This window comes from Anolis carolinensis, chromosome 1 (genome assembly GCF_035594765.1).
Source record: "Anolis carolinensis isolate JA03-04 chromosome 1, rAnoCar3.1.pri, whole genome shotgun sequence".
Taxonomy (NCBI): Eukaryota; Metazoa; Chordata; class Lepidosauria; order Squamata; family Dactyloidae; genus Anolis; species Anolis carolinensis.
The window spans coordinates 244,628,447-244,642,259 of record NC_085841.1 but is presented as its reverse complement, the minus strand read 5'-3'; the positions used below and the strand labels follow the sequence as shown (position 1 = coordinate 244,642,259).

The 13,813-nt window shown below is 39.1% G+C and overlaps 1 long non-coding RNA gene across 1 annotated transcript in view; it reads left to right on the top strand.

Moving 5' to 3' along the window:
• LOC134295305 (uncharacterized) overlaps positions 1 to 5,498 on the top strand; it is a 28,445-nt gene extending 22,947 nt beyond the window's left edge. Inside the window, exons 2-4 of the long non-coding RNA XR_010001842.1 lie at positions 2,647 to 2,818; positions 3,315 to 3,508; positions 5,319 to 5,498. This is a non-coding gene — a long non-coding RNA (uncharacterized LOC134295305). The remainder of the gene's footprint in view (positions 1 to 2,646; positions 2,819 to 3,314; positions 3,509 to 5,318) is intronic.
• The last annotated feature ends 8,315 nt before the right edge of the window (positions 5,499 to 13,813 follow it).

Below are 13,813 nucleotides of genomic sequence, written 5' to 3'. Positions count from 1 at the left end.
CAAACTCCAGTTAGCATTATGCCCACCCATAAGCAGTTTTGTGCATCATTTCCTTCTCTTTTTTTAGCAGCCTGTCAAACTCATGGGCTCTTGGTTTTCTCTTTCCCCTTTCAATTCTTCTCATCTTTTCAACCACCTGCAGAGAGGCAAATGAATTGGAAAAGGAAAGGTCTTGGGAAGTCAGGTTGATACTGTTAGGGCATCGAAGACACTCATCAAACGATACCTGGACATTAAGGAATATGTCTGGAAACCCAGTAGCTGGCATTCACTTACCAGATATGCACAAACTGACCTTGGATGGCTCCCTGCTGTGTAAATCGCAGCAGGTCACTCTGAGAATTGGAGATGTTTTTATAACATGAGTAACAAACGGTCAGATTCATTTCTTGGTTCAGCAATTTGTAGCACCTTCCAGAAGCAAAAGACTTCAGTGAGGGTACAACTTGCTCCCTTCTCGTCTGTAAGATCAAACAAGTAAAAACGAATGATTCCCCCAACACTAACTCCAAACACTTAATTGTCAGATTCTCACATGGCTTGTGGAGTAAATCATATAAAATTCAGTTGTATTGTGAAAAATAAAATCAAAAGCACCGCAAGAAATTGCTAGGTATTGGCATGCCAAGACATAGAGGCAGCATTAGATGTAGAGGATATGGTCATGTTGTTGAAAATATGAAAAAAATGGGTTTTTGAAGGAGCTTTCCAATCCCTTTGGAAGCATTAAATCACCCAGGCCCAACCACCTTAGTTTCTTCTAGGTGCTCCAATAGGTCTCTTCCCCAACCTAAACCTCTCAAACAGCTTTCTCTGATATTATGCCCATTCTCTGTACCCTTGAGAAACAGCACTGTAATAATGTGTAATAATGTATTATAACTCTAAATCTGACTGTGGAGTCAAGGGAGATTGATTGCTCTCTTTAATGCAACTGCGGTTTCCATTATGCAGAAATGGCTGTAGAAAATGGAGCTGTTGGAGTGTCCAGTTAATGGAACAATTATAAAAATGATTGCGATAAAACAGTGTACTTACAATTTCAAAACTACACTTGACATTAACATCAGGTTTTTTTGTTTTGTTTATGTAGTCAGTCATTCATAGTGAGCACATATCCCATGGACTCAAGCAGGACTCAAATGGCCAAGCTACATTACAGTGTGGTCTGGATGGCAACAACAAAGAACACACAAGCTAGGAGAGGCTCCAGTTTTTTGTTTTTTCCCCCGGGTCTACTGAAAAGAGCAAGGTTATGTTCCTTCCTCTGCTCTCTGACTTACTGAGTTAACAAAGTGCAAATTACATTTCTACATTGAACTCAATTTGCAGCATTTGAAGCAAGGTGAGGATAAAGGGGGAAAGTAGGAGGAAAGAGAAAAAATATTTAGATATTTAAAAAAAACAAGTGGGAAAAGTGGAATAACAGAAAATTATTTGGGAATGTACCTGCCAAACTGGGACACTTGGAGTGTATATGGGCAGCTCCTGCTGGAATTCCTGAGCATAAAGATGATCAGATCAATACTGACACCTACGCCCATTTGCTGGGATAGTTAAGGCATGGCAGATACACAATAGCAACCCTAAGTGCTGAAGCCATCACTTCTTCAGTCACCTCTGGACTTCAGTCACCTCTAAAGTCATCGCAGGACTTTTTGCTAGAGACTCCTGTGCCTTCTGTAACAAAAGCAAACATAATTTTGAAAAGGAGAACTAACAGTGAGGGAGAACTTTTGCATATTATTCACATACGTAAAGTTTTCTCTTTGTTGTTTCTTGCAGAGGGCTGTAATTCACAATTTCTCATGCTGTAACCGAGATTGGCATTTGCCCCAGTTTTTTTGGGGGGGGGGAGGTGAATCTTCTGCCCTGGGAGACACAGGTAGCCCAGGGGTTGGCCAAAATGAACAAAAACAAACAAAAAAGTCACCAGAAGTGCACTGAAAAATGTATTTATGTTAAACAGTAGTGAGTAGGATCATACAACTACTTAAAAGTGAAATGTCACTCTTGGAGAAGTTCAGACTGTGCTGTGATTCTACTTTAACTGCCACGGTTCTACCCTATGGAAGCTTGTGATATCTAGTATGAGGAAGGCCATTTAGACTCTTTAGATAGGAAGCTCTTCTGATGCCTCTGACCAAACAATAAATCCCAGGATTTCATAGGTTGTAGCCATGGTTGGAGCCCCCGTGGCACAGTGGGTTAAACCGCTGAGCTGCTGAACTTGCTGACCGAAAGGTCAGTGGTTCAAATCTAGGGAACGGGGTGAACTCCCACTGTTAGCCCTAAGCTTCTGCCAACCTAGCAGTTCAAAAACATGCAAATGTGAGTAGATCAATAGGTACCACTCCGGCGGGAAGGTAACAGCGCTCCATGCAATCATTCCAGCCACATGACCTTGGAGGTGTCTACGGACAATGCTGGCTCTTCAATTTAGAAATGGAGATGAGCTCTAACCCCCAGAGTCGGACATGACTAGACTTAACGTCAGGGAAAAACCTTTACCTACCTTCTATCTCCCTTCCTTTCATTTTACAAACACAGTAGAAATGCTAATAGCCTTGGCAGTAGAAATGTAGCACTATGTGGGTAGTGTAACAGGGTTCTAGGAGTTAATCTTCCTCCTTTTGTTTTGGCCAGAAAAGGAGCAGTCCAGAGAATCTGGAAGGGACTCAAGATCCAAAACAGTGGTGGAAAGACTTCGTGTTACTTTAAGGCACCACAAGATTCTTTATTGTAGTTTTTGCTGCAAACAAAGTAGCTAACGGGGAAGGAGGATTCGCTTAAAATGGAATATAAACAACTCATAAATGTATGTATTAAAACTCCTTCATTGGATGCCATTTGTCACTATGATTGGGTAAGGATAGTTTTGAGAGAAAAGGAATGAATTCAATTGATCTGAAATATCAGATCTATATGTTCAAATGTGCTATGCAGAAACCATTTATTTTAAGGATGAACACATATTTATGGAACAGTTTTCTATTTCTTCCCCCATCATAACTATCAGTGGATGAAGACTTATGATGGACTTTAATTTTTTTTTAGGTGTGTGAGAAATGTTTTTAGCATTCTAATAAAGGTTTTTGCCAAGTCTGATTTTTTAAAATTTAAACAAAATACTATCACACTTTTATGTGGAATGATTATATCACATCAATGGCAATCTCAAAAAAAAAAGTCAGCAGAGGCATTATTGAAAAGTGCTGCAAGAACAATAGTTTACAAATTATTTGTAGTTGTGTTTGAAATTACCTCCAGGGAGCCATTTTAATTAATATCCTTTTACTTTAATTCATTTCTAGGTGTGACATCCATCCCTTTCCACCATTAGAACAGTGCAAGTAGCTTTGCTTATAATTACAAAGAAATGAAGAGATAATAATTTTTGCCCAGATTTATGCAGAAACTTCACAATACCGTACTGAGGGGATTGAATTAATTCTTTGATGTTAACTAACAAAAAGACATATTTTCCAATGAGAAGAGAAAAGCTTTGGTAAGAACAAACATATATTTTTTTTAGATTGTTGCTCACAAACCAATCAAATCATCAAATCCTTTTAATGTTTTCACTGGGCAAGGATTTGAAGGGGGTTTATTTTAGTTTGTATCTGAAAGCCTCTTCAGATAACTCTTTCTATTCTCTCTCACCAGTTATGCATTTGGTGGCACAGAAAAGATCTGGGATATATTATCCATTTTTTTTCTTACCAGCCCGCAAACATATTTAGGATTTTGTTGGCATCAGCAGCACCCATCCAAGATATGATAATATCTGAGGTGAAACAAGAAATGACAGTTCTCTCCAAAAATCATTTGCCTATATTCTAGTTTGGCTACTTAGTTATGGAATTCAAAACACCCTGCATGAGGGTTTTCTGTCTATGAATATCATCAGATCCAGCCTGCCTAGCTTTAATAAGGTTGTTGTCATGGGACTGAAGCCATATACAAAATAACTGGTTGCTATTTAAAAAACCTTTTGTTCAAGGATACATATGACAGTCTTTACATATCCCAAACAATGAAAGAGAAAACAGGCAGTCTCTGAGAGACGTTTCAAACAGCCATATAACCCAGAATATCAAGGCAGATAATCCACAATATCTGCTTTGAATTTGATTATCTGAGTCCACACTGTAATATAATCCAGTTCAATGTGGATTTTATACAGCTGTATGGAAGGGGCAAGAGTTACAAAAATCTGACTTATATCCAACTCTTAGTACCTTATCAGTTGATACCTTTGTTGATACTTTTCAGTGCCGAAATGTATCAACAAACTAAAACTGCCAGAACTACCCAAATCTAAAAACATCTCCAACATCCACATACAAGTAATAATAAAGACATTACAACAAATTAGTCAGTAACATAACAGAAATATGTTTTCACATATAAACATTAAGGGAACTAAACTTAAAATTAAAACTAATCCAAGTATAAAATTTTAAAACCAACACAGCCAGAAGTGATAAGCCATTTCTGTTCCATAATGTCTGTACTAGATATTCTATACGTCCTCTTTTTTGCACAGACAACAAGGGGGAACCGCTAGTTACTAGCTAGTTACTAGCAAGGGTGACACAACAGGAAGTGAGAGGAAATCTACCCTTAGGAAGAGAAATTCATTCCTATAATATTTATGGGAAAAGAGTGTCTCTGCTGAAGCTTTGTCAACAACCCTTGTTTCCAAAATGTTCAAAATTCAATTATCAACAGGGACAGAAGTAAGGTGAAATCTTTGCAACAGAAAGCAAAACAAATATTACAGGGCTGTAAACCCTTCCCTATGCTATCTGAAACATTTAAAAATATTTTTTGACTGGAGTTGCACTTTTAAAATGTATCTGTTCCAACCTACATGCAAATTCAACTTTAGAACAAATATTCGTAACCCAGGCCTGCTTGTGCTGTCAAGCGCACTAACAACATCGACAGCCTTCCTCCTCATTGTGTATTTTGGATTGTATTGCATTTTGCAGCAAGCCAACATGGCTATCCGTGAACACATACTTTGTATTAAAGAGTAACATTTTATTAATTTTAAATATGTCCACAAATTCACCCCATGGTCATCCTCATTGCGTTTTTGAAATAAAGAATGACTATTATTGAGTAACATTGTTCCTCATCATTGCATTGTTTTGCAAAGATGACATGATAACTTTATTTCCCCCATAATCTATTGCACTACAGGTAACATTGTTATTAAAAATGCATTGCTTCCAACTTCAATAAAACCTGAACACGATTATTTAATCACATATTTGATACCGTTTCTATTCATTGTCATTGTTTCCTAGGTATTGTCACCACTGGCCTGTCCAGACTGATTCATTTTATCCTGTTTACCACTTTGTACTGCAAAAGCAACATGACCTATTATGTGTCTACACTTGTTTAGCCAGCCCTCTATTTGTTTATGGACTCGGTGCTGAACTGAAACCTTTTAAAATAAATCTAAGTTCGGGCATTTCAATCTATTACTTTGATTTCTCTTCTTTACATGATCAATCCTATAGATCCATGTCTTCCATGAAAACAGGAAGGAAATTCCTCCCTAAGAAGTGTGTACATTTGTATATCTGCTACTCTATTAATAAAATAGCCTAAATAAAGAATAAAGAGACTGATCATTCTCCCATATAAACATCCTGAATTTCTCAGAGTATCTAAGTGGAATGCCAATGCTAATACTGACTGTTTAGATTATACTGTTGATCATGGGTTGGGCAAGCAGATGGTAAAGACAAGGACTTCCAAAAAAGATACTAAGATAGTTAAGAACTCTCATTCCAAAGAAAGAGGGGTGGGATACCACACTTGTTTCACCATCAGCCCTAGCCAATGGTGATTAACTGGGGCATCTGGATCTTAAAACCCTTGGAGGACACTGAATTGAGTAAGGCTCCCATACACTAGTGTAATTAGCCTAGAAGGGTTGCACCTATCTCATACTATGACATACATCGACTTAGTAGTCTCAACAAGAATAGAAAGAATGAAATTTATATCAATGTTGATTTACCAATTACTCCTAAATTAAACTGGTTTATTCTAGTAATTGGATTTAGGACAATTAGCTTTCTTTTAAATACAAGGTGCACATGAACTGTGCCATACCAGACATCCAGATGTGTCAGGAATATCATTCTGATTTATTATTTAAACATCAAGACCTTTCCCCTTTGATATAGATTAAATGATTGGTGGCAGGGGTCAAAAGAGCCTTTGCCTTTATGAACAGCCTTTGCCTTTCCTTTCCTTGCTTTCTCCTGCCCAGCTCTTATCACTTTTCACTTCTGTCCATGCCACAAACCATTCTTATGCACCCCATAACAATCCTCAACTGACCTTCAAAGTAAACTGTACTTTGCATTTGGCTGACACACTCTCACAGTCCTATTGCTAACATAAAACAACCATTTGCAAAGAATTGGATGGTTTCAAGTGCACACAGTAAGGAGCTGCAATTTGCTTCATGAGCAATTTTATTTACATCGACAGCAGCAGAACTAAATTGAAAAGGCCATTCCTTCATTGACTGGAAGCGGCTTCTGTGCGAAGGCCAATAGTCTATTTAGCTTCAAGAAATCAATTCCCCGTTGATTTAGCCTTCTGTGTTATTAACACCACAATAATACAGGATATAGATTTCCCACTTGGGCAAAATGTTGATGTCTTCTTTAACGTCAGGATAAAAGCCACCCAAATATCAAAAAATACCAACTTGATTAAGGACATCATATTTTTTACAAAGAAACCTTGGTCAGCCACTTTTGAATGCCTTTCATTGTCAGATATTCCTTTGTTGTTCATAACATTTATTTAGCATTTGAGCTTTTTATTATTTTTATTCTGTATTTCCTTTTACTCTGTCTCTAGTCATAAACCCTTGAAGCAGAATTTCAAGAGCCAGTGTGCTCTGTAACGGAGTATTGAATTGAGTAAGACTCGTGTTCAAATCCAGATACCATTACAAAATGGAGAAAATAAATCAATCTTTACCTATTGTCCGAATGCAGAGAATGAATGATAGGGTGGAGTTTCAGAAGTGAGACACTATAAGTAAAATGTACTTACTTACTTACTTATGCGATCCCTCGTAGTTCAAGGATGATGGTCCTCCGTCTTCGCTATCTTGGGGATGGATCCGTAGATGGCTGAAGAGACCTGTCCTTGATCGGCATGTTCTCCCGCAGTGAGGACATCGGTTTCCAGGTGGAAGGCGGTCTCGGTCAGGGTTGGCTTGATGGATAAGTAAAATGTCCCTGCCTTTCATTGCCATCTACTATACCTTAGTGTGCTGTAGTTGTTTGAATGTTGGATTGCAACTTTGAATAATAATGATTATAATGATTTAATTTCTTACCCGCCTCTCCTCGTGGCTTTAGGTGGGTTACAGAATAATTAAAACACATAAACATTGTAAAAATACCACAAATACACATATTAAAATGTATTTCTATAAAAGATACATATTAAACGTATTTCTATAAAATACATATTAAAATACACAAAATAGAGATTTAAGAAAGGACACTAGTTTAAAATTCATGCTTAAAAACTGGCTGGGTAGGCCTGGCTGAAGAGATGGGTCTTTAAATGGTTTTAAAATTGTGACAGCTGATCTAGCTGTTGGAGCCCTTCCGGCAGGTCGTTCCACAGTCTTGGGGCGGCCGATGGAAAGGTCCTCTGGGTGACAGTTGCCAGTCGGGTTCTGGCTGGTTGGAGTAGCCGCCCCACAGAAGACCCAAGTGTTCGGGGTGGATTGGGTTACCTACAGGATTGTACAGGCAATCCTGTAGGTAACTCAAACCATGTAAGGCTTTAAAGGTTAAATCAACACCTTGTACTTTGCCCAGAATCTAATTGGCAAACGGTTGAGTGACTTTAGGATAGGTGTAATATGCTCACTCCTGGATGTTCCCATAACCTATCTGGGCTGCCGTATTTTGAACCAGCTGGAGTTTCTGAACTTGGTACAAAGGTAGACCAATGTAAAGCACATAGCAGAAGTCCAACCTTGAGGTTACCAGTGTGTGCACTACCATCTTCAGGTCATCCAAATTTAGGAAGGGTGCTGCTGGGGTATCAGCTGAAGATATTAGATCTTGGTGTTGCAACCAATCTTTGTACAAGGTCGTATTAAAGAATGCAGGTTGGCCTGCCTTCTCTTCTCTTGCAATTCTTTTCTTATAAAAATTATAGGGGAGAACCCAGCAACCCAAAAAAATCTGCAAGTCTAGAACATACATCCTTTGATTAAAAAAAAACATTGGTAACACATGGTCATGCTTTTGCCACCTCTGAGAAAATGACATTATAATACTAAGCATTGCCTCCAAAGTCGGCATCCCATGGCACACATAACAGCTTGAAACTGATTCACAGATTTGCATTGCACTCACAAAAATGTACAAGTGCTTGTGCTCACAGAAGTCTTACCTACCATTTCATTGCCTCACTCATAGCAAAAGGTAGAACAGTGACAGGCAGCTTCAACAAGGAAAAAGAAGGAGTTGCTAAATTATGGATAATGAAGAACAGTGCATTTTTGGGAAGAGCTAAAATGATCTGCAGCATTGTTGATTTTTACAAGACAATTAAAAGCCCTGAGGCACTAAAGCCCATTTATTGGAGTATAGTTAAAAAGAGGGGTGTATTTAATTCTCCATCCCTTAAAGATGCATCAACAATGAGCTTCTTTCTTTGGTGTCCAATTATGCTATAATTAAACTGAAACAGCTATAGCTGGAGCACCGGCAAGAGAAGAAACAGGCAGCGAACAATTGAGCTTGACACACAGATTGTCTTTCTAGCATCTGTAAACTAACACAGATGGCTGCAGGTGCCTAGGGAACCCAAGAAGATAATGGAAGCAAACCACAAGCTTCTAGAATTAAAATACTTTTCAAAAAAACTTTTTATCCTTTGGTTCCAAAAAGCATTGTCCACTTGCCTTAGAAATGTCTTGATTACATGAGAGGATGGGGGAAAAAGGTGATGAAGAAACTGTTCTTCTGCCATCTAGAGTTTGAAAGTTTGGATGATGCAGAAATGTGAAATGCAGATTAAGGGAGAGTTGGGAGAGAAAGAAAGAGTGAAATTTGTGAATAATCTGGGATAGGAATAATCAGCAGGTAGCCCATGGCCTCCAAAGCCCTTTGACAGCTCTCCCAAAAGTTTGTTAAACTATAATTAAAATATATCCTTGAGAGCTTCATATGGCCACAGGACCATACTTTTCCCATCTCGCATAAAGCACATTTTCACAAACTATATAGCACTTACTCTAATAGGCAACATTTTATGACACCAAGAAACATATACTTTATCAGTCATCACCTTATTGAAAATTGGGTCATAATTATGCTGTGATCCCCCTCCCGCACGAAAAAAGCAATATCATTTGTTCCAGGCTCAGGATAAAATGGAAGGGTGTGCTAAAACAGTCCTGACTTAGTAGTCCAGACCTTTTTGAAAGTGGATCTAGCCAATCTGGTTATCCTGAAGTCTCTGAACCATTTTACTTGTTAACAGAAAACAGCAACATATAGAATATCCCATTGCGCACAGTTTATTAAAGATTACGTTGTGCTGTCCGTGATTAAAATTGTGTATTTGAGTTATTGACTCAGCTCATATTTCTAGTTTTTGTTTTGACATCATGGCAACTTGCAGTAGTCTGTGCAGTGATATATTGACAGTAATGGCCTAAATATAATTCATGGAAACGACCTTGGGTCCTGTGCAAGGGGGAAAGTAGAATATAAATTAGATAGACAGATAGATGCATTAGCGTAAGGATCTCATCCCACACAGTCTGGGCTCCGTTTCCATGTGCACAAAGGCCATCACATGACGTAAGGGCATTTCTGGTGGAACTCAGTTTTCACAGTGCATGGAAAGAGAGCTTAGAATGTGTCTTCAGGAGTTGGGTGCTACCACAAGCAGGTTGCTGAGAAAAACAGGAGAAAATGGGGGAAGACGGGGAAAGGACGCGGGATGGCTGACCACCCCAGAAAATGGACCTTGAGAATAGGGAATGAAGTAAGATAGTTCACTCCACTTCCCCCCCACTCATGGGATGAGGGCCTAAGTTATCATTCTTCTTGAGTTAGAATTCCATCTCTAATACTTGTTAAATGTATCATTTTAATAAAAGGATTTATTTGATTATCATTTTCAACATTTGTTGTAAATTTCCATGTCCTTACACATGATATATCTGCAGCTGAAAAGATACATTTTGCAGAAGAGATTTTGCACTTGTAATTGTTTTGCCCCTGACTGTAATATGGGCCACGTGTTATTTTGCTGTGAGAAAAACAGTTTCTTAAGTCATCCCTTTCCACCTTTTCTGTCATGTATTTGAGCTTGTAAGCCTGTGGGTGAAACTGTCTTGTTTTTATTGATTGAATTTAAGCTGCTAAGAGAAGCTTTTTGGCTGAAGAGTGGAGTAGAAAAGATATTCTAAATGAATAAACAAGAGAAATGGGGCTCCAATGTGCTGCTCGTATGTGAGACAGAATACAGTTTGAGGGAATAGCAGGTTTGGTGGTTAGCAATCTCATTTGCTTTTGATACAAAATGCAAGATGTCTTCAGTTTCAGGTAGCAATGCAAGAGTCCAGCCCTGTTCACACAGTTCTGAAAAGGACTTAAATTGGGGTTACACATCACTTGTCCTGTGTGCATTGTTCATGCCCTTGAAGCAATTGCCTCATGTGGTATGTTACTAAAAGTGGCCATTTTAGCACACATATCCCTGTCTTAACAGAAAACACGAAACTCCCCAGGAGAGCAACTTTGGATGCCCACCTTCCCAGCAGCTCAGAAAGAAGGAAGAGGTTGCAGAAGCAGCGTTTTTGGCATCCCAACAGAGAAAAAGGTTCAATTTCTGAACCATTATCCAGAAATTATCATCATTCTCACCACAGTCACATAATTCTCTTTCTTGTGGAGGTGAAAAGCTTTGCCTTCTTCTCTGAAAGAGAGGGCTCACCACTAAATCCCCTTCATCAAATCATAGCATCATAAAGTTGGAAGGGGCCATGTCAAAGGAAGATCTCCAGCTATAGCATATCATCACATCAGGTAGTTAACCCATCTCTTTATGAAGATATCTAGAGAAGGAGGTTTCATCTTTCGGGGGGGGGGGGTTATGATGTTAGCAAGGTGAACATTAACAGTAGCCCTGAGTTACATCAGGCAACAAGAAAGTATGAACAACCTGCTATCCTGCTAGTAGAATTAGCACATCTATCTCATTTCAAATGGCAAGTTTAGGAAAAGCAGTTCATAAGATATTCGCCCCCCAACTATATGTTGTTTTTATGTTATTGTCTTGTTGTTGTAATGTTGTTGATTCTATTGAGATATGTTTTAATCTATGTTTGGTTTTAATTTTTGTTGGATCAGGCTTGTCCCCATGTAAGCCACCTCGAGTCCCTTCGGGGAGATGGAGGCGGGATATAAAAATAAAGTTGTTGTTATTGTTGTTGTTGTTATTAAAGGCAGGTCTGCTTCCATTTGCTTGAAAGTTTATAGAACTCTCAGCATGGCCAAAAGACCTGATAAAACATACAAGTAAATAGCAGTAAAATTTCTTTGCAAACCTTCTTCTTCAACACAATCCAGCAGAAGAGCTGATGAGGGCAAAACCAACTCACATAGGAACATGGTCAGTCCTGTGAAGATTTGCCACTTAACCCACCAATTTTCACTAAATGTGAGGCTCTGCCTTAACTTCCACTGCAACAAAGTGGAGACTCCATAAATCTCATGCTTACAACCAAGAGTGTGAGCTTTACTTTGTTGCCACCTCAGTCACCAATGTAAGGACCTCGTCCTGTTCTACTAGCATGACCATGGGCCTTCTAGAAGCCCTCAAAATAATTTTGTGAGATATTATGCAACTCTGTATGTATATCGGTTACCACTCCTCTTTCTCACTGCCGCCAATATGGATATCTTCATAATATACAAGGTGTATAATATACAATAGGGCCCCTGGTGGCACATTGTGTTAAAGTGCTGAGCTGCTGAACTTGCAGACCAAAAGGTCCCAGGTTCAAATCCCGGGAGCGGAATGAGGGCCCGCTGTTAGCCCCAGCTCCTGCCAACCTAGCAGTTCAAAAACATGCAAATGTGAGTAGATCAATAGGTACCGCTCCGGCGGGAAGGTAATGGCACTCCATGCAGTCATGGTGGCCACATGACCTTGGAGGTGCCTATGCACAACGGCTTATGAAATGGAGATGAGCACCAACCCCCAGAGTCGGTCACGACTGGACTTAACATCAGGGGAAAACCTTTACCTTATAATATACAATAAGAGTCCCATAACCACATAAGCCATATCCATGGTTTCACATACCTGCACCCAGGAATAAATCATCTCTCTTGGAATTTGCTAGATCCTCTAGAAATCCTCCAGATATACATCCCCTAGAAATTACCATAGAGTTGTGTTAGAAGACTTAGCACATTTCCTAAAGGAGAAATCTCTCTGGGAATCTCTGTCTCATCCAATGCAACTCTATGGTATACTGGAATCAGAAGTGAGTTGATTCAATTGTGTTTGGTCATATTTGCAGTTCCATATAACCATGGTCCAGCTGGGATCATATCCTCATTCCATAGCTATGGAAGTCTTACATTATAACATCCCAGAGGCCAAAAGTGTGTGTGCACGTGTGTGTATGTATGTGTGTCAGATTATTTAATACTTTTAGAACACAGCTCACACTTTTTCAGTCATACTTCATTCCTATCTAATTCAGACTCTTAAACCCCACACATTAATATCTAAACCTGACTGACTTCCTTAACCACAGTTCTTACCTTACTCAGACCTTCTTTCTAATTTCACTAACCCACTCTGTCTAATTATTCGTCCTCCATATACCACTTGAGTATCATTCTTATTGTCATTCACCAACCTTATTCAAATCCTTCAGACATTCCACCAATCACCACTCACCATTCTTCACCCCTCCTGATGGCTCGTTACCTTTTTACCTTTACTATATATAGTAAATTAAACAACAATTCATAACATCACAGGTTTTCAGCCCTGCTGCATAGACACAGAAAGGTCTTTTTTCCTCAGCCTAATTGGCAAGCAATGTAAGCCTTCCATATTGGGAGAACAATGCCTAACAAAAACACATACTGAATAGCAACAATGGGTAATTTAAAAAGATATGGTATTTAAGGAAGAAAGAGCAATACAATTTTTAAAAAACCTAAGATCTAAAGCACACCCAAGATTGCTTTTTAAAATCAAGAATTGCCAGGTGAGATGTGCCTCCCTTTATTTCTCATTTTAGAATTAAGCACTCTTGTCTTCCACTCAGCCCCATGCCCATTTCAAAACAATGCACAAACAGAACTTCTGAACTCTGAAGTGCAATTAAAGCAGAGGAGGCTTGAAAATTACTTCCTTCTTTTGTCACCCAAGGGCCCCTCTTGTGCTGCTGACTGACAGCTTTGCCCTTCCCTCCATACAAGAGTGTCTTCAGGGGCTGCTTGGATAATACTGCAGAGAAGCAGCTACTTGGAAAGAGCAAGCCTACATTTCCCTTTCCTCTTGTCACCAAGCAACCTCTTTCAGAAATGGAACCAGCTTTTTCACAGGTATAGAGTCTGATGTATTTCCCTCAGCCTGCAGTTTACTGGAGAGATCCCTGACATCTGCAATTACTTTTAGGCTTGTACCCACTCCTTGTGGGAAAACAGGGTGTTGAGTTTTTATCATAGAAAACTCTGAATGTCCACACCTGGTAAATCAT